General features: G+C 34.5%; 1 long non-coding RNA gene across 3 annotated transcripts in view; it reads left to right on the top strand.

Annotated features, from left to right (window-relative positions):
• The window catches only part of LOC101751439, a 112,695-nt gene that overhangs the window by 55,961 nt on the left and 29,917 nt on the right, over positions 1–26,817 (top strand). Inside the window, exons 1-9 of one of the 3 annotated variants that reach the window (XR_006939896.1) lie at positions 6,886–6,972; positions 10,603–10,770; positions 11,303–11,366; positions 11,886–11,985; positions 13,891–14,042; positions 15,527–15,673; positions 16,263–16,400; positions 22,484–22,635; positions 24,845–24,945. This is a non-coding gene — a long non-coding RNA (uncharacterized LOC101751439). Of the gene's footprint in view, positions 1–6,885; positions 6,973–10,602; positions 10,771–11,302; positions 11,367–11,885; positions 11,986–13,890; positions 14,043–15,526; positions 15,674–16,262; positions 16,401–22,483; positions 22,636–24,844; positions 24,946–26,817 lie in introns of those variants that run through there. The other 2 variants (XR_006939897.1, XR_006939898.1) reach the window with 2 other exon arrangements.

Genomic DNA, 26,817 nt, shown 5'->3' with positions numbered 1-26,817 from the left:
TGAGAGAGGGGGGAAAAAAAAAAGCTAATAACATGTGGCCTAAAACTTAAAGCTAATATCCTTGACCTGTTTTAAAGTTGTAGTGGCTAATATAATATTATTAATAGGTTACCTCTTATCTTCTGCAGCCGTGTTTAGAAATGCAGACTTGCAGACAAAAAAAGGATGCTAATACATTCTTAATAAGGAAAACTGACCAACTGTTTGAAATGTCACCTTTGTTATCAGCTCAATAATCTTAACTAGAAAATACAGAGGGAGTTCATTTGAATATCACTGTATTTCTTCTCTAGCATAAATGATGATAAATGTTTTCTCTTTAATCGTTAGTAGACTCCACATATGTGCCTTTTTAATAAAAGAATTTTTAGTGAAATGTATTTTTAGGTCATCACTTTACTGTCAATGTGATAAGATCATCTGGTGGTGTTCATCAGTGGAGCCATATAACTTGATATCCTCTGGCTATCTAACAGTAGGGCCTCTTCCCACATCTCTTGAAAACTTCAGTGTAATAATAATTATGCTTTTAAAAATATTTATTTAACTTGACATCTTAGTACTTCAAATTTACCTGTTACGCTTTCTCCACTTTAACCTGTGCAAACTAGTGAAGTTATGCATGCATAGCTGTGCCTATGATGTTTTCCCTGGTTTCATTCATAGATAACCAGCATATATAATGCATATCCAAGGTAATCTAGAGTAGTGCAACAAACAGCATTTCTGATCCAGTGTACCTCACTCCACTGCCAATTTTTTAATTACAGTTGAGTGTTTTTTACAATATTTACACATCAAGGGATGATCAGAACACACAGAAAATATGTCATTATACAGGAGAACTAATTTTTCAGAATCTTTATAACCACCGAAACAAGTAAGACAGCACGCAACTTGAAGTTCACATCTAGTGTTTGCTAGGCTGGCAATCACAGGATGAAACTTTTGCAGTTTTCACTAGTACATGAGGCAGTTTGAATACATATGACATGTTGTCAGGAAAATCTCGTACACAGTTCTGAAATAGGCTGAATTGAATTCAGCCTACTATTTCTATGCTTAATGTATGCTACAACAATTATGGAAAACAAATTTTGTGTAACATGAAATAATATGCTCCTGTACCTGAGTCACACATTTTAAATGTGGGTTTGTTTGTTTTTTTCATTTCTCTGCCTATTTTAATGATTCTTCAATTCACTTGTCTGTCATCTACTATTCAAAACTTTCATTTTGCCTGAAAGGTCAATCTTTGCTATAGAGAAAATGGCAATTTTTCTATGTTACTCAGATTTTTTAACTTAGCCAAAAGATAGCCTTTCTGCTACTACAACTATTATCAGTATGGTTACTACGTGTACTAGGAAAGCCTTAGACTTAATTTTAAGCTGTATCTTGCATGATTCTGTGCATGCACGTGTTTACCAAAAGCACCGGAAATACCTTCGGAATACAGTGAATAGAATCTTAGCATCCCTACCTCATTCTGTTATAGCTGAAAGCAAAAATCTGAGAAGATATAGGTTGTTGATTTTGTTTTTTTTTTCTTTTTCCCCTCTTAATGTTGGCTGCACTGTAAAAGCTAGGCTGAGTAAAGGGCTAGTTTTGCCTGAATTAAGTCCTCAAGGTAGACATAAGACAAAGATAATTTACCATAAAATGCATGCATCTTGAAGGATGTGAACAATAACTTTGTAAGTAGGCTGTGACAACGAACTAGCTATCATCTTCATTTGCCGTGTGAAATATTGCCAGAATGAGAGGTAAAGACATGCTAGCTACTGTAAAAGATGAAGGTGAAAGGGGGAGGTACATTTTTAAGTACCCATGGTGGAGAAGAGACTTGATTGTTTTCTGGGTTCTATATGTGATTACCACTAATATTGCTGCCTTTATTGAAAATGAAGGTTGCAATAATATTTTGCAAGACCTCAGTCTTGAATGTGTTTGTTCAAAAATGCTCTGAATCTGATGATCAAATCAAACATTCAAGGGTAAAGGGTAAATATCTGGTTCTAAATTGAGTATAGCTAAGTGCTGTGTTAGAAGTGAACAGGAAGCTGCTCTCAACTGTGGATGCGCTGAACAGGTACAGAAATCTGTCACTTGTGTCCACACACAAACCTCTTCAGTTTCAGTACCAAAATGTTTGGTACGTCAGTGTGAAATATGAATGACCTTGTTTCATGTAATTTTTTTCCATAGAGTTCAGGAGACCTTTTTGAGGTTTGTGAGTTTAAATCTTTGTATTCTTTGCATTATTTCTTTTTTTGTTATTTCTGATTTTAATTCAATAATTAGTTTTGTCTTACGAACACTGAGACTTATCTTAAAATCTTACAATTGTAGTTTTTTAATTTTTTAAATATTTTGTCAAATATCTAATATGTATGTGAATACTTAATACTCAGCTGTAAAGATATGGAAATATTCTTTGCTTTTGATTATAAACTTTTGGCTTTTGGATGTTTTCTAATTCATACTAAAGGGTCTGTAGCATTCAGTGATGATCTCACAAATGACATATGTCTCGTTCTGTGCCTATGTTTTCTTGTTTTACTTCATCGGTTATGTCATTCTTTGACGCTTTTCCTACTGCATTCTCATCACTTTCTGCATTTGTTTCCTTGTGGCATTGCCTCATTCAGTGCATTACACTCTCCAAGTTCCTTGACAGCATCTAGATTCATTTTTTCTTCTATGTAAAGGTTTTGCTAAGCCTCTGATTTATTTTCCTCTTATACCAGATCCTTTCCTGCAATTTCAATTCAGTGTGTAGCGCTCCATCAGAGGAATTAACAATTCAGTGTGTTTACTGGGATGTACACCAGTAGGATTTTTCATAGTCATGTTGTGGGATATTGTATTCTTCTTAATTTTTCTGGAGTTTGTTATTACATCTGGAGTTAAATTTGTGCTCAGTTCAATTGCATTTGATTCAGGAAGTGCGTGGGTTTTTAAATCTACCAAGCAAGTTAATCTATTTAAAACTTAAATTGAAAATAATTTCTCAGGTAAGGTTCTTCTGCAATCTTCTGTGTTCTCTCCCTCTTTCTCTTCCCTGCCTCCTCAAACATGTCTTGCTCCTTAAACTGCTTTGCGCTGTTTCTTTAATTCATACTTAATATGGAACATACTTTTCTATACTGGCAGTACTTCTAGTATAAGTTGTTTTCAAAGAATAATATTTGAGATTACCCAAAAATGTGAACTTAGAGTTTATGCCTAAAAAAAAAAAAAAAAAAAAAAAAAAAAAAAAAAAAAAAAAAAAAAAAAAAAAAAAAAAAGTCAAGAAATACTTCCCTCGTGAAACTTCGTAGATCTATATAGAATTGCTTGGAATGTATTTTGTCAAACTCCCTAGTTTTCCTTGTTGTAAGTTACTTAATTAGCAGTGTAATTTTTTTCTTCTGAGGGGCTACGCATTCACTTGAACTTACTAACGTATCCTTTAGAAAATTGAAATTGCAATGAAACATCAGTAAATACTGATTGAGGTGATACTGCACACTAAACTGTTCTTTACATATCTGAAACTGCCTAAACAGAATAGACCAAGTTGAGTGACTTTTATTTGTTTTATAGTACTATGTACATTTTGGTAAATATGGCATATTTTTCTCTTTACTTATTTTTACCTAACTGTGGGATAAGTGAAAGGATAGCCCAAAAGCTGGACAGAAACATTAATCTTCAATCTAACAGCAGTGACCGAATTTAATATGTATTTAAGGGAACATTTTGACCTTTTTATGTCTCCATTTCCTCATTGACTCAGAAGATGTACTTGAACAGACCAGCCACAGCTACAGATAACATTGCATTTGGAATCTCAAATACCTAACCTAAGTACCTACCTTCTTCAGAAAATGGACTGGTCTCAGGTGCTTCATTGCTTTAGGTATAATCTAATACTTCTTCCTTATTCCCTCACCTCCTGAAATAAATGTTTCCTCTTCCTGACCCTGGGAAGAGGTGCTATACAGTAGGTTAAAACTATGGTAGAAAAAAAAATCTCTGATTTGACAAAGCAGATTTATTGTGCATATATTTCAAATTAATTTCTATTAGCAATAGCAGAGTTCTCTCCTTCGTGCACTGAGCTGAGTCTTGCCATTTTACATGCTGGTCTTGAATCAATCTCTACCCAGCATGGCAATGCTGTAGCACTGGCAGTGCTTTTTCCGTTGAGAAGGATGGTTTTTTCTACAGTCGGGGGTTTGTGTGTGCGAACCAGTTTTCCAGCACTGCAGAATTTAGTAATATAGAACAGTTGATTTACTCTTCCTAGCAGTTGTCTCTAGAAGCTTTCTGTGTAGCTTTGTGGAGAAAGACGAGGACTAGCATGAAGTTTTTATGCTGTCAGTTAGGCTCTTCTGTATGATAGAAAACACTGGGAATTGTAACTACTTTTTTTGATTGTTCTTTGCAAGAGCAGCAATTGCCCTGATTTCTAGTGTTAATATTGGTACAGCAGAAAATAGTGCTGAACAAAATGTGTTATTCCTAGACTTTTAATGAATACAACAAAAGTTGGAGGCAAAAAAACTTCTATTCTTGCACTTGCTGGGCAAAAGCAAGCTTGATGTGTAGAGTCATGATCTTGTGCTCCTTTGCTAAATGTTCAAGAAGTAGTCCTTGACCTGATTTTACAGATGAAGAAGGAATTACACATACTTACTAACATTACACTTGCAATTGATTGAATGTATTTAACTGTTGTGAACAGCATCACAGCTGGTATTAATCAACTCACCTTTATGGTCCAATCTGTGTGACTTAAGCTTGGTGCCTCAGACAATCAAAGAGTCACAATGATGACATGAGATTGCATCTTTTGTTGTATTAACCCCATTTTCTGACAAAATGAATAATGGGATTAAGGAATCAAGGAAGAAGTAGTAATAATCACTTAAATTAATAGAATGTTCACTGTTAAGTTAAAATCATCACAGGTGGGGGGAGGGGGAAATGGTGTTATTTTTTTCTAAGAGTTTTTCCTATGTGAGTTTTAAATCAAAAGGAGCATGAGAAGATGAGCAGTGATTACTTTAGAGGATCTGCAGGCATAAGAAAGGAGAATTGTAAAACCAGACCACTGCAACATAACAGTATTTCGTCAGCACTGAAAGAAATTTGTTGTAACTTGATGTAGCTGACACTACATAGCCTAAAGAAAGTTACCTCATCTGACAACACTTTGCTTTTGATGTAATATGTTCGCTGTAAGAAAAGCTCTTGTTTATGCCTTTGCTAATCCCTTCCTTGAGCAAGGCTTCATAGATGTTAATTAGAACTTCCATCAATTTTAATTATATTTCTTATTGGGAGTATTGGCCCCAGAAGGTTCTAGTATTTGTCATGCCTTCATTCCAATGTTTCTTGAGGCTAATGGCAGGATCCATAATAGAAGTATGCTAATGACCAGCAGGATTCCCATGTATCCTTAGTAAGCCTGACGGGAGCACAATCCTTTACAGGATTCTCAAAGTAGGGAGGAAGATTTTGTCTTGGGGTCACATGAAGAGGAGACATGCTCTGCAGAAGTCAAGATAATACAGGCAATTCTGAGAATGTGTTCCCAAGTTAATCTGACTCTGTTTATTTATAGTACGTGTAAACATAGAGGGATAAAAGGGAGTTCCTGACTGAGAACTATTGTTAGGAAAAGAAAAATTCGCTGCAGAATAGGAAAAAACAAATGATTAACTAAACAAACAAAGAAACAAAGGGCAAGCAGGTGTAGAACTCAGAAAAAGAAGAAAAAGAAATGGAGTTTTATTTAAACACTTAAAAATTTAAAAGCAGAGATTTAAAACTAAACCTGTTCCGCAGAATGAGAATACGATTGCTCTACAGAGATTCATTTCTCTCCTCTTTAAAGCTGCTAACTGCCAAGTAGCTATTGGCAGTGATAGATTTTGTTGATAACGGGAGTCATTTTACTCTAATTTTGAGTAATTTTCTTTGCTTCTCGCTTACGTTATTCCTATGTACGTGACGTGCCAGGTATGGCATAAAAAAGGATTTCCTTTCTCTCTTCTATGAGTGATAAGTGATAACCTGTTTAACATCCTGGATTTGATGAAATATATGTAGGTTATCTTGTTTAATGAATTGTGTTTTTTACCATAATAGTAATATATTACTATATTATGGTTATGTATATGTATATTACCATAAAAGTAATAAATTTTTACCATAATAGTTTCTGTGCAGCCCTTGTTAACATTTAATTGTGATCTGTTGAAGGAATGATAATAAATCTGTTACCTCTAATATTGCTTAGAATGCAGATGAAAAATGCACAACTGGTTCTTTTAATTCCGTAGTTAATATTGTCTGATGTGTGCAGCATAGAACTCATGTTTTAAAACCAGATATGATGATACAGAAGTACGTGTTCTAAAGTAATGTTCTCGTGTGTTACATCTATAAAATTAATTATCCGATGTTTTATTACTTTATTCCATAGAAAATATGTAAAAAGTTGGGCTGTGAAGTGTGTAGAAATGTGGTTTTAAGTGGGAGCCTATTTACTGAGTTTAAGAACTAGGGCAAAACTCAGAGTTTGCACGCTACATGTTCCCAGGCACGTCCTTAAGTTCTCTTTAATGAATGCCTTTCTCATTAACTAAAATTGAATTCGCATACAGATAGCAATAATATAGTTGAAGAAGTTCTTAATTTAGAAGCAGTTTATATGGTTATTTCACATGAATTAAAAGAGCTATAAATTATTAGAATCAGGACAGAGATATGAATTTTACAGGGATAAATTTAATGGTAATAAATGCTAATCTCCAGTAGTGAATCATTGCTTTAATTCTGAGAGGATCTTTTCAGGAGGATACAATATTCACTTTTTTTTTTTTTTTTTTTTTAAAGGAGGAAAATGAACCTGTTTTTGAAGGATTAAAAACTGATTTTCCTCACAGCTACTGATTTCTAGCTGACTCTTTGTACTTGGTAACTAAATCTTTTGTGGGAGGGTCTCCTTTTATTTTGTGCTTGGATTGCATAGCAGAGCTTTGGAGTGTTGTGGCAATAAGAAGTGGAACTGTAGTCATTAGCTGGTAAAAACACTGAGCAGACTATCTGATACATGGTGCTACTATATCCTTTAAAGGATATTATATTAAAAGTCTTCAATTCTGCTACAAATGAGTTCAGGAACTTTCTATATGTCTTTTCTGGACATCGGCCATATAAAATTTAGTTTTGTGGAAAGTATAACTACTTCATATGACTAGTTTTCCCTAGGTCTTTTCTTGAGTTTGCTTTCATTTTACTCTAATTTCCATTTTAATGGTTATATCTGAGTGATCCAGCATTGCAAGGCAACTTCTGTTGGAATTTTTTTTTTTCTTTTTCTTATTGTTATGTGGGCACTTTTAGAAGCACAGGTTTCCAGGATTGAATATAAAACTGCAGCTTCCCTTTGCTCCCATACTGGAGTGATGTTTGCTCCAAAGCTTTGTGAACATATTAAAATTTCTACCTGTATGGAAAATGAGCAAAATATACTTTGTGTGTGTGTGTGTGTGTGTGTGTGGCATTTTGCGTATCAGTCTTACAGCTAAGTAATGAATTTGTCATTTATTATAGGAAGAGCCCTTATAATCAGTGATGTGAACTAATAATATCTGATCATGTGTTTTTACTTTATTGTATCAAAATCAGCAACATGATGACAGTTTTCAGAAAGTTTAAAACCAGAAGGCATCTGGAAATTCTTAAATAAATAAATAACAGTCTGTTTGTGTAGTAAGACAGAAAAAGGAGGTTATAGTTTAGGCAGTGTATGATATCTGAATTTCCGCAAGCTTGATTTCTAGCTAAGCATTGTATGCCCGTGTTTGTTTAGTACAAATAATTCAGTGCTTGACGTTGCACCAGAACTACCTTCTCAGTTGCACCGTTCCTTGTGTCTGGCACAAATCCTAAAAGTGAGTTCAACTTTTAAACGTCATTATTCAAGTATCACTACAAAGATTTTACTTACTCTGTGTCCAAATGAAAAGGGAAGAGATGTTTGTGTGTTTTGTAATGTTACTGCAATGAAAAAGTCTACTTAATTAAAGCATGCTTCTGGCCACCCCTTCTGGTGTTGGTTGGCCTTGAGACAGGAGAGACCAACATAACTCTTAGTGCTTAGATGGACAGTTGGCTGTGGAACCAGTAAAAAAACAAATAGCAGATGTGGAACAAAGCTCTTTTAAACCAGCTTACCAGGGAAGAGAATCAAGTCATCAAAGCTGAGTCCTTGAAGTGCTGGCCAATTTGTCCGTAGGCACTAGAGAGGGAGAATATGGGATATTTATTTGGTGAACTGGTGTCAAGGCTAATACGCAAGCAGTTCTCTGTGGTCTTCCTCATAGCATTTGCCAGAGAGCTTGTTATCAACTCTCCCTAATGTGTTCAGACTATAAAGAAATTAGATCATATTAGAAGAAAGTTCCTGAATTTTGACGCAATTCCTCTATATGTTTAATTTATCCCCTATCCCATCAGATCTTTCTCAAAGAGATTTTCTCTGCTTTTCAACAATAGTTATTTTCTCTGTTTAAGATTATTCACTGGAAACGTTGCATTTATGTTCATGACTGGAAAATAGTAAAAATTCGTCTACCTTGACAAACTTTTTGTCTTCTCTGTATATCCTTTTCATTTTTACTTTCTTTCTTTTCAATCAACCTATGACTCCAGCCTGGCTGCTTTTCTTCTTTCTTTTATTAAGTGTAGACTTTCTACTACAGCTTTAATTTTCGTTCAGTCATAGAATAATTAATTTGATACTAACAGTGCAAAACAGTGAATGAACAGCAATGAAACAATGGTTTCATTGCAAAATGAACATGTAGATAAATTTATGGTATTGGTAGGATAGACAGAACCGCACATCATATTACTATTTCCTGACAATTCTCATGGTAAGATTGTATTTTCTGCTGCTCAAAACTGTATAAAATTAAAAATGGGGGAAATTACTACTTTTATTTTGTTTCTGCCTCAGTCTGAGATTTCATTAAAACATACAGGCAAAATGTTTTCTGCACGTCCATAAATCTGGAGATATATCCCAAATTATTTGTTTAAATAACTATTGAGTTATTGTAATGGAAATGCTCTCATGGATTTGTTTCTGAAAAATTTAAACTTTATTTGTGCTTTTCTGTGTTTCAGGGTGGTATTTGTGTACCCTCTTGAGACACAGTAAGCATCTTTTCAGATTTGCCCAACTTCTATGCGCTCAGTACTTGCTAATAACTGCTACACCAAAAAAGTCTGAAAAAAGGACTGTCTCTTTAGTAATTCCTGTACTGACCAGAGTGCGCAGAAGCCAAATCCTGTAAAAACTGAACATGCATCTGCCCAGGCTCATAGGGATTTTATAAGGGCACTCCTTGTTGTTTCTTCCAGCTTATGTTAGCTATGTTAGAAGTACATTACTATACCAAAATCAGGCAAACTGTCATAATTAGCAAATTGGGGTTCCTTGTGAAACATTGTTTGGTCATTGTGAATATTCATTTTAATTCAGCCTATAATGATGTGATTGCATGCCCCTTTTTTGCACAGGAACGAAGTCCACAAAGAGAAAACAAGATTAATGTTGATTATTAGTCAGCCTTTTGTTGTTTTATTTTATTCTCCTTCATTAGTGTGTGCTCTTATTATCTTACTCATTACAGATTTTTCAAATCCTACTGTGAAAAACAGAATTACTCATTTGCAGGTGACGTACTTGTCTATAGTAACTGAGTCTTTCACCCCCATTCATGAGCTTATGACGTGTGACTGCTGACTGGTCAGAAAGTAGAATTGCATTCATACTACAATTGGAGAGCTGGGATTCACCAGCAAGGCAAACAACTATCCATTGGCACACTCAAATGCAGCATCTCCTTACTTCAGTTCCTGCTGCTGGGGCTCAGCTTTTCAGTTGTCTCAGTCCTACAACTTCAGCATGTAAAACATGAAACAGTCTGTGTTTCAAGTAGACATATTTAAGAAAAATATTATATCTACTATATCTTGATGCTTAATCAAGATAGTTAGCTCAAAATAAAGCAGTGCAAATTTAGCCCTAGAAGAGAAAGAGGAATGAACATCACTCCATGAGTGAGGTTTAGTTTGAAGGCATGCTTGAAACTCTACTCTCTGCTCTGCACTGGTGATACCTTACCTGGAATGCTGCATCTAGATGTGGAGTCCTCAGCACAGGAGAGATGTGGACACGTTGGATCATGTCCAAAGGAGCACTACAGAAATTATTGAAGTGATAGAATAGCTCCTTTAAGAGGACAAATTAAGAGCTGAAGCTGTTTAGCCTGGAGAAAAGACAACTCCAGGGAGACCTGATAGTGGCCTCTCATTAAGTATTTGAACACTGCCGTTCTAGCATTTCCTTATTTTTTCTTTTTAGGTAAACTAAATATAACTGTGTGCATGTGACATCTGAAGGAAAAACATCAAGTATAACTTTCATTCTCTCTCCCTTTACTTTTGCATTTCAAGAAAGCCTGTTTTGTTTACTTTTGTTTCTGTAACTTTTCCTTTTTGGTCTCTTTTTTGGCTAATATAATGCTGATGAAGATGGGATATAAAGAAAACCCACAAGTAAAACTGCTTCTTGATGAAATGCTGAAAACAAATCCAAAAAAATTCTGGACGTTATTTGGAATAAATGGAACAATCTGTTGATTCCTTGAGTTGAAGCTCTCCCTGGAAATGAAATAGGGTTGAAATTTCTGACTGCATTAAGTAAGTATAGATGTGGTAGAGAGAGTGGTCTTTTGGATTTGGTCTAAGATTAAATAGATTACACTTTTTTTTTCCTTGTAAAAAACATCATAACTACTCAGATTGTGTTTAAAACAACAACAACAACAACAAAAATACAGGTTGTGTGTTTATCATAACTTGTGTTTTTTAAAAGGAACATAATTTTTGATATATTTTGTAACCATCTGGTTACTTTATACTTGAGATTGTCGTAAGCATGAATTCTGGGATTTTGGAATACTTTGCTGTGCTCATTTTATCAACACATTCTGATGGTACTCAGAAAGGTAGTAGGGTATAATTCCACAATGGCATGACTTAGTCTGGTACATCAGGTAAATCAGGTAAATTTTTCAGTAATGCTTTCCAGTGACTGGTATAATCAGAAAAACTGTCAGTAATTTGAAGAATTTCATGATAATGGGAAAGGTTTCAGCTGAGTTTAAAATCTCTCCACAGATGATTGCTAACTCTGATGAAACAGTAAGTTTTTATTAATTCCTATTCACAGATCACTGAGGCTCAAGTCACAGTACATTTCAGTAGAAGCCAATGCCGGGATTTTACTGAAGCTGGTAAGTTAACAGTTGATTAACAACCCCCTACGTGCCTTCTTTGTAGAGTGTCTGATGTGAAATATATTTATTATTTAACATGTTCATTATGATTGCACACACAATCTTCATCCGGTTTGTGAGCATGCTGTACTAAGTAAGCCACCAATGTTCAGCATCTGCTGCAAAGAATCATAAAATGATTAACGTCCTAAGCCATTTCCATAACAGTCCTTTTCATGTTAACTCAAAGTAAGATCTTCTGAATTATGATACTTAAAATGACTTGCAGCTACCATTAAAATATCCTAATTTCCTTTCAAGTTTTTGGAGTGCTATTATGAGACCCTTAGTAGTAATAAGAAATTCCTTTGAGTTCAGGTTTCATATCTGTTGCTCAAGTTCTATTCATCTTTTTCTTTTTATGTTACTATGTAACACGAGTAGATTTTGCCTTCAACTTCTTTTCATTCTTTTTAGTTATTTTTCAGCAGCATGTTTGTAACAGCAGGACTTTGTAACATTTTGCTTTTCTTCAAGGTAAGGAGAAGAGGTCTCATAAGATTTACGTAACTCATGCAGTGGGACATGGAGCTGCTGCTGTGAAATTCAAAGAACTTGAAGGTATCAAAACAGACAGGTAAATGTTGTCTTAGACTGACAAAACTTGAATCGCAATACGTTGGTGTTTTTACCCACAATTTTTATTATTATTTGGCTGATATAAACCAGATAACTGCCATGGAGCTGCAGTAACCTAAACCTGCAGTAAAGTTTTGGGTGATTTCCATAAATGCCTGGTCTTTCCAGCACTCCTCTTTAATTTCATAAATCAAAACCTAACCAGTGAGAGATGGTGTCATGAATACTTGTCACCAAAATTAATTGATGTAAAGGCATTTTTCTTTCCAAATGTCCTGCTAACTAAGTTGCAGGAATTTTGTAATTCAAATTCAAAATTATAAGGAGTATTATGGAAAATATACTGAACTACCTGCTGTTTAAGTAAAGATTTAGAATCATGAACCACTGGACTTTGTACAGGAAGTGATTTTTTGTTTATCTCTAAAATGCCATGAAGACATGACTGTTAATGAGGACAAGTTGTTAACCGACTGTGCAGAATATCTGATAGAGACTCCCTTGAATATGTCTTTCTTTATACACAGACTGTTAGTCACTAAACAGAATGATCGTTTTTTCTATACTTTTCTACACTCTTAAGCACTCATTTTAGCAAATAGTTTTGTTCTTGGAGTCAAAAGGATTGGTCTGTTTAAAGATATGTTTAATAAAGATCTCAAAAAATAAACTGTTTGGATTGCACTGTGTGTGACTGTGGAGGTCTCTTATTCTACTTTTGAAGAATATTGAAGGCTTTTGTTTATTTGCCAGAAAACCACTGTTCAAAACCCTAATCCATGTAATGAGTAAACAAAGAAATATTAAGACAACAGAAACTGTTTGTAGAGCTGCCAAGTTATTTTAAGCTTTGGAAATGATCTCATAATGTGGAAAAATAAAAAGGAATTTAAGTGTCCAATTTAGTAAGAGGTAGAAAAATCGAAGAAGATAAGGTGCTATATTTTTTTCCTTCCTGAATTAATTCCCAATCTTTTTGATGGATGATTCAAATGGAAGTGTTGTGCTTAGCATTTAAACCATGATCAATTGTTAATTCTATGTTTTTTGGAAATGATGTTAGCAAGTTTACCAATCTGGTGCCGGTTCATCAGTTTGTCTTACAATGGGTAAATAAGCAGAACAATATAAGAAATAATGCAGAGAACATGGATTTTTTTTTTTAAACATGTATTTTAGAGCACATCTCCCTTCCCTATTATCAAATAACAACATCAGTTTTGACTGAAATCTCTTTCTTGCCATCCACCGTTATATTCCATCCAAACCTCATCCTTTTTTCACCTCCAGTATTTAAAAGAATTTTCATCAGCTCCTCTGACAGTCAGATTACTCAAGTGAGTTCTGTTCTCTCTTACTTCTAAGGTGGCTTATTGAACAGTAAATAAATACGTATGTTAAGAAATGACATGCAGTGGTAAACAGACCTCAAGGTTTTGTCATTATTTTTAGCGTTATGTCATTATTTTTAGTAGAATGTAGTACCTACATTCATCAAGTTTTGTATTTACTTTTAGTTATTGGGTCATTTCTCTAATGAGATTATTAATTACGAACTTTTTTTTAAAATTGGAAATATTTTTTTCTGATCTTGAGACTTTGTTATTTCATAAAAGCAAGAGAACACTCAAGTGAATTGATGAAAAAGTTCTCTTTTTTCCTAAGAGTGATATGTTGAACAAGTTTAATTTTCCAAAAATATAAGAGTTTTTGGATTCCTGGAAGAGAAAAATTGTGATGTTCAAGTTTCTTCTTGAGCTAATCTGAAGAAACTGAGAATGTGTTTGACAAAGGAAAATGAATCCCACTATTAAATTGCAAAGTTGGAGAGGCATTTTGCTTGTATATCTATTCTGCTTTTAAAGCAAATGTTTTTTTTTCTGGTTCCTCTTTTTCTTTACAGATGGCTACCAGTGGGTTTAGTATTTGATATCAAGCACAGTTCTGATGAATTCTGATGAGTGACTTGGGAAGTGCCAGATGATGGAAGATGAATATCAGATAGCCTGAATAAAAGAACACAAGAACTTCATTATGCTGTTTTCTGAAATACAGGTACAAGCAGATAGAGCAGAATTATATTACCATATCAAAATGTTCAAATAATGTTTTTCCAAAGACATAAAATGACTTTACCTAAAGTGATATTTTTCTCTTTTAGTGCAATAGTTAATGAAAATTCACTACAATTTTTTTTTCTCCAATTAGACATATGCATGGGGAAGAGTTAACCTACCATACTCTGACTTTCAAAATCTGAATTGCTAAAAGTCCATTGAGCACACTCATCTACCTTTTTACCTTTTTTCTAGCAGTGGGCTGAGTTATGGTTTTGTATGGCACATAACAGTCTTTTTTTTTTTTTTTTTTTTTTTTTTTTTTTTTTTACATCGGACAACTTGGTTTGTTTCCTGTAAGTTTGCTAGGAACCTGTCAATATGCAGTGATGTTACAACAAAGGGAATAATTTTGAAACTGATGTTCAGAATCACGTGTACGGTTTTCTGTCATTCTTGACCAGAAAACCTGCATTCTTATCTAGAATCAGGTCCTTTTTAAAAAATTATTTTCTTGAGAATCAACATGCTAGCATAATAGGATTGATGTAAAAACACACACTCTAGACTTTGATAATGTTTCTGTTGATGAGATTAGTTGATCAGTAAATTAGATTCAAAGCTTTAAAGACACTTTCCTGAACATTTTAAAACGAAGCTATTTTTGCATTGACATGTTAAACCCTAGATGCTTCTTTGGTATGATTCATTTCCTGATGTTTGTGAGCACTGTGATTGGTTCTGCATTAAGAAATCGATGTTTCCAATAAATCTGAAAGAAAATCATCATTTTTAAGTACCATGATATTATCATGTTCCACCTTGAAATTTGATTATTGAATGCCTACCATTTTAACTGAGATCAGTCTTTTATAACTCTCTAGCTAAATCACCTTCATATAGTGCTTTTACTTTGTCCTGCTCTGTTAGTTTCAAAGGTGTTGTGTGGTACTGGTTACACACAGCTACAGACTGTGCTTTGGCTACCCTATCTGCAATGGTTCAATGTGTGTAGAATTTTGACAGTAAGATCATTTATCAGCCAATATCCTTCTCTTTTCTGTCTTACTAGATTATGGAATGACAATTTTTCAACATAACTGGCTAAAATACTTTTTTTTTTTTCCTGGTAAAACTGTAAACATTCCAGTGCAAAGACTGTGTCTTTTTTCAGATTCCTACAGTGTGTAGTCCTTATCCCTTAGAGAGTTTGGAATAATACAGATTAAAAATGAATAATGGTAGTTAATAGTAATTTACTCATTTAAGCACTGATAATGACGAGTAAGTTGGATTCAATTTCAATTTTGTGTGAGAGTTCATGGTGGGTGGAAGAAAACCCAACAAATATAAACCAGTAAAAATCACATCATCTCTTAATGCAGCCAAATACTTGCAAATTGAATGTGCTGAGAGCCTAAGTGGTAACAGTTATGTTGTAAACAGATGGAACAGTCCTATGTTTGTGAACTTTTGCCCTAGGAAGCAAGAGGTTAAAGGAGGATGGAGAAACAAATAGGAAGAATGCTCAGCGTTTACTACTTATGAAGCAGTATCATGTTGTGGTAATTCAGGCATTTGTCTAATAAGTCTCTAGAAATAACCTCCGAACAATTCAGATAGCAGCAGGTAGGTATTATTTTGAAAATTGCCCTTTGGTATTTGTGCAATTGTTGTGTGTGGCCTTGATTTAGCCACAGTAACCAGAAGCTGGGTGGTATTCCAGTCTGTTGATGATAAATTACATCTGTAAACAGAAATTTCCACCCTATACTTTCAAATGAACTGAAAAAGAAATCATTTAACATTTGAAATAATTAATATCAATAGCATTTGTGAAAGTGTTTTAGTGTGGTCTAAACACAAGAAAATAAGTATTGTAAGAGTGATGTCTTTGCTGTGCATGATGAGTGCTCTTCTGCTGGAAAGAATGAACTTAGTGCAGCATATTTTCATTACTGATTCTCTAGAACTCCCTATACTGCGTGGCTGTCATTGAGACAGGTTGTCGGTATTCACTGGTACGTTTTTTACATCCTGTTTTGTAATTGTCAATGGTGCACACTTTCATAAAAAGTGAAATTGTTTCCTACTGGAGTCTGATTATGTGGGAAATATTTTCTACATAAATTTATATGCAAATTGTATTATTCTTTTTTAAATCAATACCTTATGCTTTCTGAAATATTATTATGCTCCACTGACACTATTCTTCCAGCCATTACAGGCTGTTCACAAGCTGCTGATATAACTGTGGAGACACGTCTAGTAAAAGTCACCTGGGATCAAACTAAAATGAGTGACGGTGGAGCTGCTTCCATATCACATCTCCTGCTTCCAGTACAGAACTTTTCAGGTACAAATACATTGTACAATGAAGCTGGAAATGCAGCCTCTTGCTGTTTTAAAGTTATCGTCAAAACTAAGTGCTATTCTAGAGTAAGACTTTTTACATTTGAATCTGGATGCTTCTGTCTCTTTAGCAATTCAGTTTCTGGTGCCTACTCAGTGTAAATGTTTGATTTCATGCGCCGTTTGCTGTCAGTTCCACTATACGGAAGAATGTGAATATTTTAGTTTTAAAAGTAGATTTCTAACTAAAACTTGTGATGCTAATGAACCAGCTCCTTCATGGAGTAGGATTTTTTTATTTCAGGGAAACTGTTGTTGCTCTTACTAGGGAATAATTTTTTAAAAAAAATATTGTTATGCCATTTGATCAGGTGTCTTGGCTGATCAACGATCACTCTGCCTGATGCTGTAGATAGGCTCCTGTAGGACTTACATTCTCAGTTATGCAGTCCTTATTTTATATAGTGGCCATTTTAAACATTTTTAAATGCATTGATGAAATATACTGAGTGGTAATTTGATGTGTTATCTCAAGCACATATTGGCTTGAAAGCTATTGTTGCTGCCCCTTTGTGGTGCATTCTGCTTGTATGAACGCTCTCCTTCATCGCTTCATTATGAAATCTGCTAACTTGTTTGATAGAAGTATATTTAAAGTAATTTAAGCTGTGATGCCTTGCTCTGACTTTGTGCCATAGTGACTGGAATATGTACAGAAAAGCCTTTCTTAGGTAGGAACTGCTTCACATAGAGGATGGAGAGGACTAAGAACATTAGATTCAATTAAGAACACTTGCGAATCTTATTACTTCCACTTGACAGTCTATCATCTCTTTTAACACAGAAGTATTTAGCCTCATTTAAGAGTGTTTCCATAAAGGACTGATAGTTTTTAAGCATGAGATCAATTATCAATCCTCTAAAGATGAAGAACACACTGAAATTAAATGTTTTCTAGTCAGCAGAACTTCTAAGAAGGTTTTCAAGCTTACAATTACTCTAAATTCAATTGACATTAAAAAAAATGTGCCCAATTGTTCTGAATTAAAGTAATATCATTGAAAAACAGTTACTATAAAAGTGAAATGAAAACTACTTCATCTGGCTTGGTTTTTTGTAGAAGCCAAATTATGACTACAAATGTTAATTCATGTGATGGCAGAACTTGAAAGTATTTTATTGAGGATGGGAACTACTTTCAGTAAAACATCAGGAACAGCTTTAATAGGAATTCCAAACAGCTTTTGAAGATGCTTGGAGTTTGTATGTTCTCTTTGATTAGGTGTATATTAAAAAGTTCTGCACATGCATTCACCTATGTTTGGCCTTATAATCAGCACATTTCAGTTGGCCTGCTTTTTAAAGTCTGCAGGAATGGTCATGCTTATTTTGTTGTGAGATGCAAATTGAAGCTATGTGTTTCTTGGTGGTGGTGTTGGTGGTGTGGACTGCTTTTTCCTGAACTAGTTCTCTTTTTAGAGTAGCGATACCTCCTGTCACTGGTGCCACTCTCAGAAGTTTGTAATGTATTTGGTAATTAGATATGCATGTATTTAACCTACCTTTAATGATGATAGAATCTGTTTCTCTGTCAAACGTGAGCAGGGATTCACTTCATAGAAGAAAGTCAGGGAAAGACGGGGGAAAAAAAAAGGTTGAGGTTGAAGCTGTGAGTATCTTTGACAGTTGGATTCTTAGTTGAATTCTGCATATTATTTTGGAGTGAGGTATTAGAGTTCACAGCAGTATTATTCTGGTATTAGTCTGAATAATACAGCACCAATTGTGACCAGCCAGTAAGACTGAGTTATTCAAGCTTTCCCATTTATTTACTTCATAAAACAAGTTTGGCTGCTCATCAGGAAGTGACTTCAGTATGGAAGCACAGTGATTCAATTATCAAGCAGTCCTTTTTCCAACCCTCCCAACAAAAAGCATATGAACTTACTGTAAAAAACAAACAAACAAACAAACAAAAAAACCCATATATTTGTTTTCAGTAACTCATATTATATTATGGTTCACCCTCAGAGAGATCATCTGGTATGGAAAAATGAAAAACTGAAAATGAAACGAAAAATTCCAGGTACATCTAAAATATGTAACACTTGACAGGTAGTGATATTATTTCCAGGCTCAGTAGTTCAGTCATCTGTTTGGAGGAAATTCCTTTCCTCTCGATCCTCTTAAGATAAGTAATTAGAAAATCTCTAGCTTGGGAACAACAGTATATTGCCCCTGGATCTTCTGTTGCTTTTTGTCAGGTCCTGAATTTGGATCACAGAAATTCCTGTGCTAAAGATTGTTGTTTATACATTTCAAGAAACTGAAATAGTGAAAAGATTGGAGAAAAGTCAGGACAGTTCAGTTACTGCTCAGAGTTCATAGTCTGCTGCTGTCAGTAAGAGGAAAACAGCCATATTAAATTAAATAAATTAAATATAAATATATAAAAATATATTTATGTTTATATTTATATAAATATATATATGAAAACATTTATATAAATTAAACATTAAAAACCACAGTAAATTCACAAAAAATACAAAACAAGCATCAGAAGTCTCTTTGTTCAGAGAAAATCTAGCTCTGGGAAAGCTTTTTGATGCCCTTGGGTAAATTTGATTTGTGTGTGTGTGTGTGTGTGTGCGCATGTGTGTGTCTGTTTTAACTTTTTTGGCTTCACACAAATTCACAAACATAGTTGTCCATAGCATGGACTGAAGAAAAACGCTGTGTCAAATTAATCTTTAGTTTATTTCAGTACGGTGATCATCTTCAACTTCCTTTAGATAATACCATGCATGGCCTTAACACACAACTTAAATACTACGTATAATGCAACAGAGTTCATAGTATACTGATGAAGATGCGAATAACTCATATTTTTAATGATTTAAAGTGTAAGGACCATCTGTTATTTGTGACTATAAACACATGTAGTCTCCCAGTGTTCTTTTTAAGCATCTCCGTGAATGTACCTTCAAGTTTTTTACCATGATTCCCATTCTGTACGTAACGTGAAGAAAGCTATAAGCAGAGATTAGCACTCTTGTGCCTATAGTTGAGTATTTATGATGATTTGGTAGAATTAAACAAAAATAAATAGGTACTTTGTTGTAGGAGAGGCCTAACCATTAAAAGTGCCTTGTGTGAACAGATTCAAAATATTTAAAAAAATACTTATTTATCTATCTTTCCAAATATAATTTCTAATGAAGATTTTTCAATAGTTGCTCCTTTTCTGTTCTAACTTAAACAAAAAAAGCAGAATAAAAATGTGTGGCCTTTTGGACTTCCTGTTACAGAAGGCTGCAATTCATGTTCTCTTCAGTATTTCAGGTGTTGCACAACACGAGGCAAATTAAATGTCATTATCATTAAGCGACAATGTAACTTACGTTACTAGATCTAACAATTCACTTCTGAGAAAGAAGTGAATGGGTAAAAACATATTAAGTAGGCCAAAGTGTTTTTCCTTGCCCGCCGTACCTAATGGCGTCTATGGATTGCTTTGTATGGTGGCCTTTTTGGAGACATTTTTTCTTAGTCTAACTGCATTACTCAGCAGTCTCACACTGCTGTTTTGCAATGGACTGAGATTTGGACAGAAGTCTTAGTGACTAGTCAGAACAGTTATGTTACTGGGACAACAAGAATACTGGCACAGTATTTCTGTAAGCAGAACTCAACAACTTAGGCAGTGCAGACACTAATAAATCTTAGTGCAATTGTGATGAGATTAACAAAAAAAATTTCTAAGCTAATTGGGTTGGGCTGAGGGAAAAAGTCTGGATTCTTGGAAGGGCTACATTGGTTGAAATTGTCCAAATGCAAAAATTTCTATTGTGAAAATTATCCTGGCAAAGTCTTGTCCAAGAGCAGAAAGATAAATGTTTTACACACAAAAGCATGATTATTAGACCCAATGTAAACCTGAAATGGTTAAAGGAGTTGACAACTCTGGCCGGAGTCCAAAGCATTTGTCTGATTTGGATAACAACAGAAAACACAAACATGCAGTTGTCTGATTCTGCATAAAGTACGACTGTTACATTCAAGATTTCTTGATAAAATCTCAAACTACTGCTCAAAATGAGAAAATCCAAATTTAATCTGTAAACACAGTTTGCTCTTTTCTCTATAAGAGCATAATGAACACATTGTTTCGTATCTTAAACATTATCTATTTATGTGTACTATATAAACTGGGGATATGTTTGTTTAAAGACATTTAGGTGGCATTTATCTTCCTTTTTACCAGAAAAGAGATGAATTTAAATAGCCTGCTTAACTGCAAGTCTGTGTACTACATAATCTTAAAGTACATGAGAAACATTGAAGTAGACATTAATTGCTTTTAAGCTGAAATGGGACATGGTAGAAGGGGTTAACTAGCAATCTACATCTGCGCTGTTGTATCTAGTACGTAAATGAAATAGTTTAGTATGGAAACACTGATAGTATGGTTTCTTCTCTAATATGCCAGTGGTCTGGGAGGACAGTCAACTTTGTCAGGGCAGCTGGGGCTGGAGCTAAGGATAGTAATATAAACTACTAAAGCATAATTCCTTAGAGTTTATTAGTTCATTCAACACAGCTGTTACATGGTCTTCGTGAAGATTAAATAATGCATTTGAAGAGAGTTTGAAGGAAAACAAATCTGTCCAGAGCATCTGAAGAAGATTGCTCTAGAACTTGAAGAAAACAGCTGGTAGGAAATGGCAATTTGCATTTAGAACAGATTTCAGTGGTAGATGGGACATATGTTATTTATAATATACACCTACACGGCAATCAGAAATTTAAAATCAGGGTTCAGAATCAGCAATTAAAGCATGTAGGTTTAATGAATATACTGTTCACTAATGAATTTGAAATGAGTGAAAAAAAGAAAATATCAGGGAAAAATGAACCCAAGATTTGTTGGCTAAAATGGCAAAACAGCCAGGAGAAGAGAATGTTGTTCCATTGATGAGGGATTTTTTTTTTTTTTTTTTTTTTTACGATAGTCTGCTAAAAATGACTCTTTATATTACAGTAAAATCTTTAGTAAATAACTTCTTGTTCTAAATGTAAACAATTCTTTCCTTCAGTATTTCCTCAATACTTGCATATTTGGAAACAGTTATCCAGAAAATAAGATAAATAAATGATTTATTTGTCAGAGGGGAGTTAAGTACTGCATTTCTTCTATACTTACAGAAATTGAGAGTACTCTGTAATATACATTTTATTGCCATTCTATTTAGAACCTCACATTTCAGGTACTGACAAATCACCTTTGATGGTGCTCTTGCAAATATTGATTGCAGGTTCTGTGCTTTTCTGCACTTGTAAAATACACCCTCACAAAATTCTAGTAACTCTGTTTTGAAGTCTTAAATTTTAAGCTTTCTGTAAGAATTTTTCCATTGTCTTACACCAAACTTTTTTTTTTTTTTTTTTTTTTTTTTTTTGGTGGGGGGAAGTAATAAAAAGAAAAAGAAAAAAGTGCACTAACTAATCCTATGTTTTACTATCATGACTTTGCTTAGTGGTGGGTAGTATCAGATATGGAGTCTTGTGGCAATTGTACAAGAGCAATAATTTTAAAGCACAAAAATATTAAAGATTCTTCAAGGACCTAATATAGCGAATGAGTGAACGTTGATTTACAGATCCAAAATATGCCCTGGAGTCTTGGAAAGCCTTTTGTTTTGCTTCTCTATTAGCTACTGATAGAACAACTGTACTTGGAAATTACCATACTAAATTATTCACGTAAAAAAAAAAAAGGTTAAAAGGTTTTATTCCAGCACAAGTAAGGAAAACAAAATAAAAACACAGAACCCTGTTTTATTCTGAAGAAAGTCTCCAGAAGGGACATTTTGGAACAATTAATCTGGACTAACTCTTCTGATTAACTGCAGTGGCTTTTTGTATTAAAAACTCTTCTTTTTTAACCAATTAAAAAAAAAAAAAAAGACAGAGAGAGATGGTGAAAAGAACAGGTTGGGTCTTAAAAAGAGCCAAGATTGACTCAAATGAGGCAAGGAAGCTGAACAGAAGGGATCAGAGTATGTTTGGTCTCTTTCAAATTCACAGGACAGACAGAAATCTCAAAGAGATCTTTCCTTGCAAATGTCTCTGCATGGCTTACAGGACAGAATATGAGAATAATCCAGCACAAGACAGTGGGGACTGAAGAGGAAACCCGAATCTATTTACCATTAAGAAGCCCTGTACTGAACTGACAGGTAAAAATGGATCTTGACTGAAGTACCTCAATTGTTCAGGTGTTGCTGTGGCTTTCTGGCACTCTGAAAGAACAGGTGCAGCTCTGTTGTGGCCTTCAGTAGGTTTAAGGCTCACATATTCTTTGGGCTGCACTTCAGAGACAGTTAGAACACTCTGCAGATGAACTGACTTTGAATCAAAAAGCAAAGTTGAGTAATTTTAATGACACATAGTTGGAGGGAGCATAATATTATAATTCCCAGTCACATGTCCATGCTAAGTAGTTACAGATGATGAAGGAAGCTTGCAAAGAGAAAATGACAAGTTCAGAGCAAATGGAGAGAAGTAAGTTCTTTTTTTGGTGAACTATGCTTTCTGTCACCTCTGATATGACAGCATATTGCACACAACATCCATTTGTTACTGGAGGTCTCACGTTCTCAATTCTGAAGCTGTTGTTTATACTGAAAGGCGATAGTGCACATCAGAAAAAGTCTGGTCTTCTTCAGCATTCAAAATAAGGTACTGAATGGTATTTCATGTATGTTTAGTATATTGCATGAGCTACATTGTTTGACAGCTAAAGTATCAAGATGAAAATATAGTAATATCTGCCTGGATCATCTTTAAATTTAAATGTCACTTATGTAATGAAGTGTGATCTTGCACTTATAATTACCAGCTAGCAGTACATTTTCTGGGAGGTTCAAAGTCACTCTGTGTCTGGAAAAAGAGATTTGCTATCTTGAAAGTGATTGCAATGAGGCAGCAGTGAAAAAATCTCCAATTTTAGCAACAGCGGTAGTTACTGTTGCCAGATACCACAGTGTTCTTTTCCAGTTGCACCCTGAAACTAGATGGACATATTGTAATTTTAAAACATCAGTGCACTCTCGGTTCTTGGTGGGCCTGGAAACATTATACAGAACGCCTGAAAAATATAAAAATTGGGGTGTTGAGTTTTCTGAAAGCGCTGTTAATTTGATTTTTTTCATGGTATATCTTAATGTTCTTTAGAGCATATTCTCTCCCTATGTGGTAACTCATGTCTCTGGTTATTATCTATTATTGGCAACTTTCCAAAGAAAACAGTGAATCTCTCTAAATATGTTACCTGTCATCAGTATGCGCAAGACAGCTGGTATGCCCTCTGCTATAGAAATACACACCCCTATTGTCAGTAGACCTCTTTAACTCTGTAACAAGTTACATGCTTTAAAATCTGATGTTTATCCTCCACGTAAATGAAAACTGTAAATGTTAAGTGCTACTTCTAATAGTTGCTCTGAAAGAAATGTATGGTAGTTCAAACAAAGATGGTGCAGAAATTGTAAGGTTACAGTGATGAATTGCAGTTAGCTGGACAAAATCCATCCTGCGTATTTGTTGATACTGTGGTCTCATAGTGGTTATTAAGAGCCAAAATGGTGTTCAAGCCTCTTAATCTGTAAACATGCTGACGTACCAATACAGGGGTTAGGTGAAATCAAGCAGGGTAAACTTGATTTTATTTCTATGTCTTAATTTGATGATGCATATCGACATTTAATCCAAAACCATGCTATGTCTATGGAGTGTACTTACAGTTAAAATGAAACATTGCTAAACTAGTTGTTTTCATTGCATTTATGTATTATTGCTTTCAGCTGCAGACTAAAAACCAATATTTTCAGCCTATGAAAATGCTTGTGCTTACTTTTAGACAGTTAAGTTAGTCTAAACTTCCTACTTAAAATGATCAACTTAAGTCCATGGGAACCTTCTTGTCCAGTCTAGAAACTCTACCGTAAATAATTTTGCCAGTAAACATTGCTTTAGCAGAAATAGGAATGATTTATTTATCTTTGCACCCATTGTTGGGAAGTGCATTTTGGATATCTAAGGATTTTATCATGTAGTACTTGAGTAGTTAAAACCAGATGATATTCTGTTGTGAACAGAAGAAGGGACAGGTGGGATTCAAGGAAAGGAAAGGGAAAAGTGTGTGTAAAATTACCATATCCTCTTTCTTAAAAATACATGCAATATCCACTGTATTAATGGAAGAAACTTCAACCTCCCTTTTAACATTTCCTCTCAATAGCATGTGTGGGCCTGGAAAGGGAGGGGATTATGCCTGTAGTTTTCTTAATTTAAAATACTTTTCTTTGAGCTGCTATTGTAGCTTTTAAAGTACTTACGTGCCCCATGTGTGTCTGGTTTTTAATTTGTCTTTTACATGCTGTGCAGGAACAGAATGTAACACTGCTCCAAAGTCTTGGCATGCCAGTGTTGCCTTTGTGTATTTGAAGTATTTCCACTGGTCTTCGGAGTCCTGTCATCCACCAATGGTTAGTAATTTTATGCTTTATCTATTTCGTGCTTCTGCTGGATTAGAAATACTATGAATTCTTAGATTGGTCTGGCTATCAACTTTCAGCTGCCAGTGCATGTAGAAGCTGATGGAGATTCTGTCTCCCTTCAGTTGTTTCAACAGCATTTAAAAAGGCATAACCTGGGAGTGATTGAGAAGATGGCCAAAGATTCCTCAGCACAAAGATGAGACCCCAGCCAGAAAAAAAAAAAACAGCTCAGTGAATTCTTGCTTGCAGGAAGGTATAATGCCAGTTACACTCCAGTGCCAAAACAACTTTACTGAGCAAATGGGTATGAGTTAGAGACTCTCTGAGGCTTAGATAGCTCTGTTCTTGTGCCAAGTGTACCTCAACCTAAACAGAAAGTCTTTGAGTACTCATGGCATGCTTACTGCTCTCTTCCTCTGGTCTCGGCACAGCTGGTTGGGAAAAAGAAGCTGGGCAAGAGCAATAGTAGCTCCAATTCCCAAGGTGTTGGAGACAGCTGGTGGTACCCGCTGGGTATTGGTGTGTTTGGTGAATAATAAGGAGAGGGAGAATAAGAGGTCATGTCAATGAATACCAATGAAATACTGAGGTCAGAGAAAGATGGTGGGAAACAGAATAAGATGTAAAACGTAAAATATTTTCTTAGAACTTCAAAAAAAAAGTTTGGTTTGTCTGTTTGTTTTGTGATAAAGTATTCTTATTTCCCAATAAATGTTGAACAACTTTTTAAAGCTACTTTTTCTATTATACAATGTAATAACATGCAGTATATACTATCTGTAATGAAAGCACATTTCTAAAATTCTGATGCAAACACGTTTCCCTCGTTGCTTTCAATATTTTTTTTAATTTATGTGGAGGTATCCTGATTTGTATTACTTCATTAAGGTTTTCTTATATTTCAATTACGAATCTTTCTAATCACCTTTTTAATTACAGTTAGAGCAGGCAAGGAGCACTCCTGACTTACAAACAAGTCGCTGTAGGGAAAAATATGAAGGAAAAAAAAAACGTTTAGCTTTAAAGAAAAAAAAAATAGCTACGGTCAAAAAAGAAAAAGAAATATTTTCTATTCTTTGTGGCAAATACAGCATTGAACTGGAAAGGACTATCTGAGTCAGTGTCCAAACCTTGAAATTATCTGAATTTGAATTACTTTCACTACAGAAATTTGGTTAAAAAAAAAAAAAAAAAAAAAAAACTATAGAAGGAATTGAAGGAATTGATATTCTAATTTTAATTATTGTAGTCAGTCTATTGCAGCATCTGGTCAAAGCATATTACAATTATGCTAAACGGAGATTATTTTTAAGAGCTTTGAATAAGAGAAGTTGTAGTATCACTGCATCTTTAACAATCCCCAGAATATTAATACAACTTTTTTGAGATTTTTGAAGCCATCTGTGATTGCTTTCTGTGAATTTTGTTGTTGTCTCAGATTCTGACATATCCATGATGACAATCTGCTCACAGAATACTGAAAGAAGCTCTTTAACAAGGAAATCCTTGCTGGCATCGCCTACCCAAAATGTCATGAAAGGAGCCCATACTTGACAGCTCCTGGCTTCCATTAAGAACTGCAAGGTGCACGTTCCTTGTGAGATATTGAAACAACTGAGGTGGTGTTCTGTAGAATACATGTATGGCCACAGAGCCTTCTGGACGCATAGCTAAATGTACTTTTGAGCCCTCTGTTAAATGCAGGTATTTGGCTCATATTCATATTTAACCAAATAAAATATGATTGAGCATTTGTATTCTTAGAACTTTACTGATATCTTAAATAAATAAATAAATAATAATAATAAAAGTGGTATTTAGAGACCAAATCCAAGCATACAAATATGTTGTATGAAAGGC

Source organism: Gallus gallus, chromosome 7, assembly GCF_016699485.2.
Source record: "Gallus gallus isolate bGalGal1 chromosome 7, bGalGal1.mat.broiler.GRCg7b, whole genome shotgun sequence".
NCBI lineage: Eukaryota > Metazoa > Chordata > Aves > Galliformes > Phasianidae > Gallus > Gallus gallus.
The sequence above is the reverse complement of the archived record's forward strand: the minus strand, read 5'-3'. Positions and strand labels throughout refer to the sequence as shown.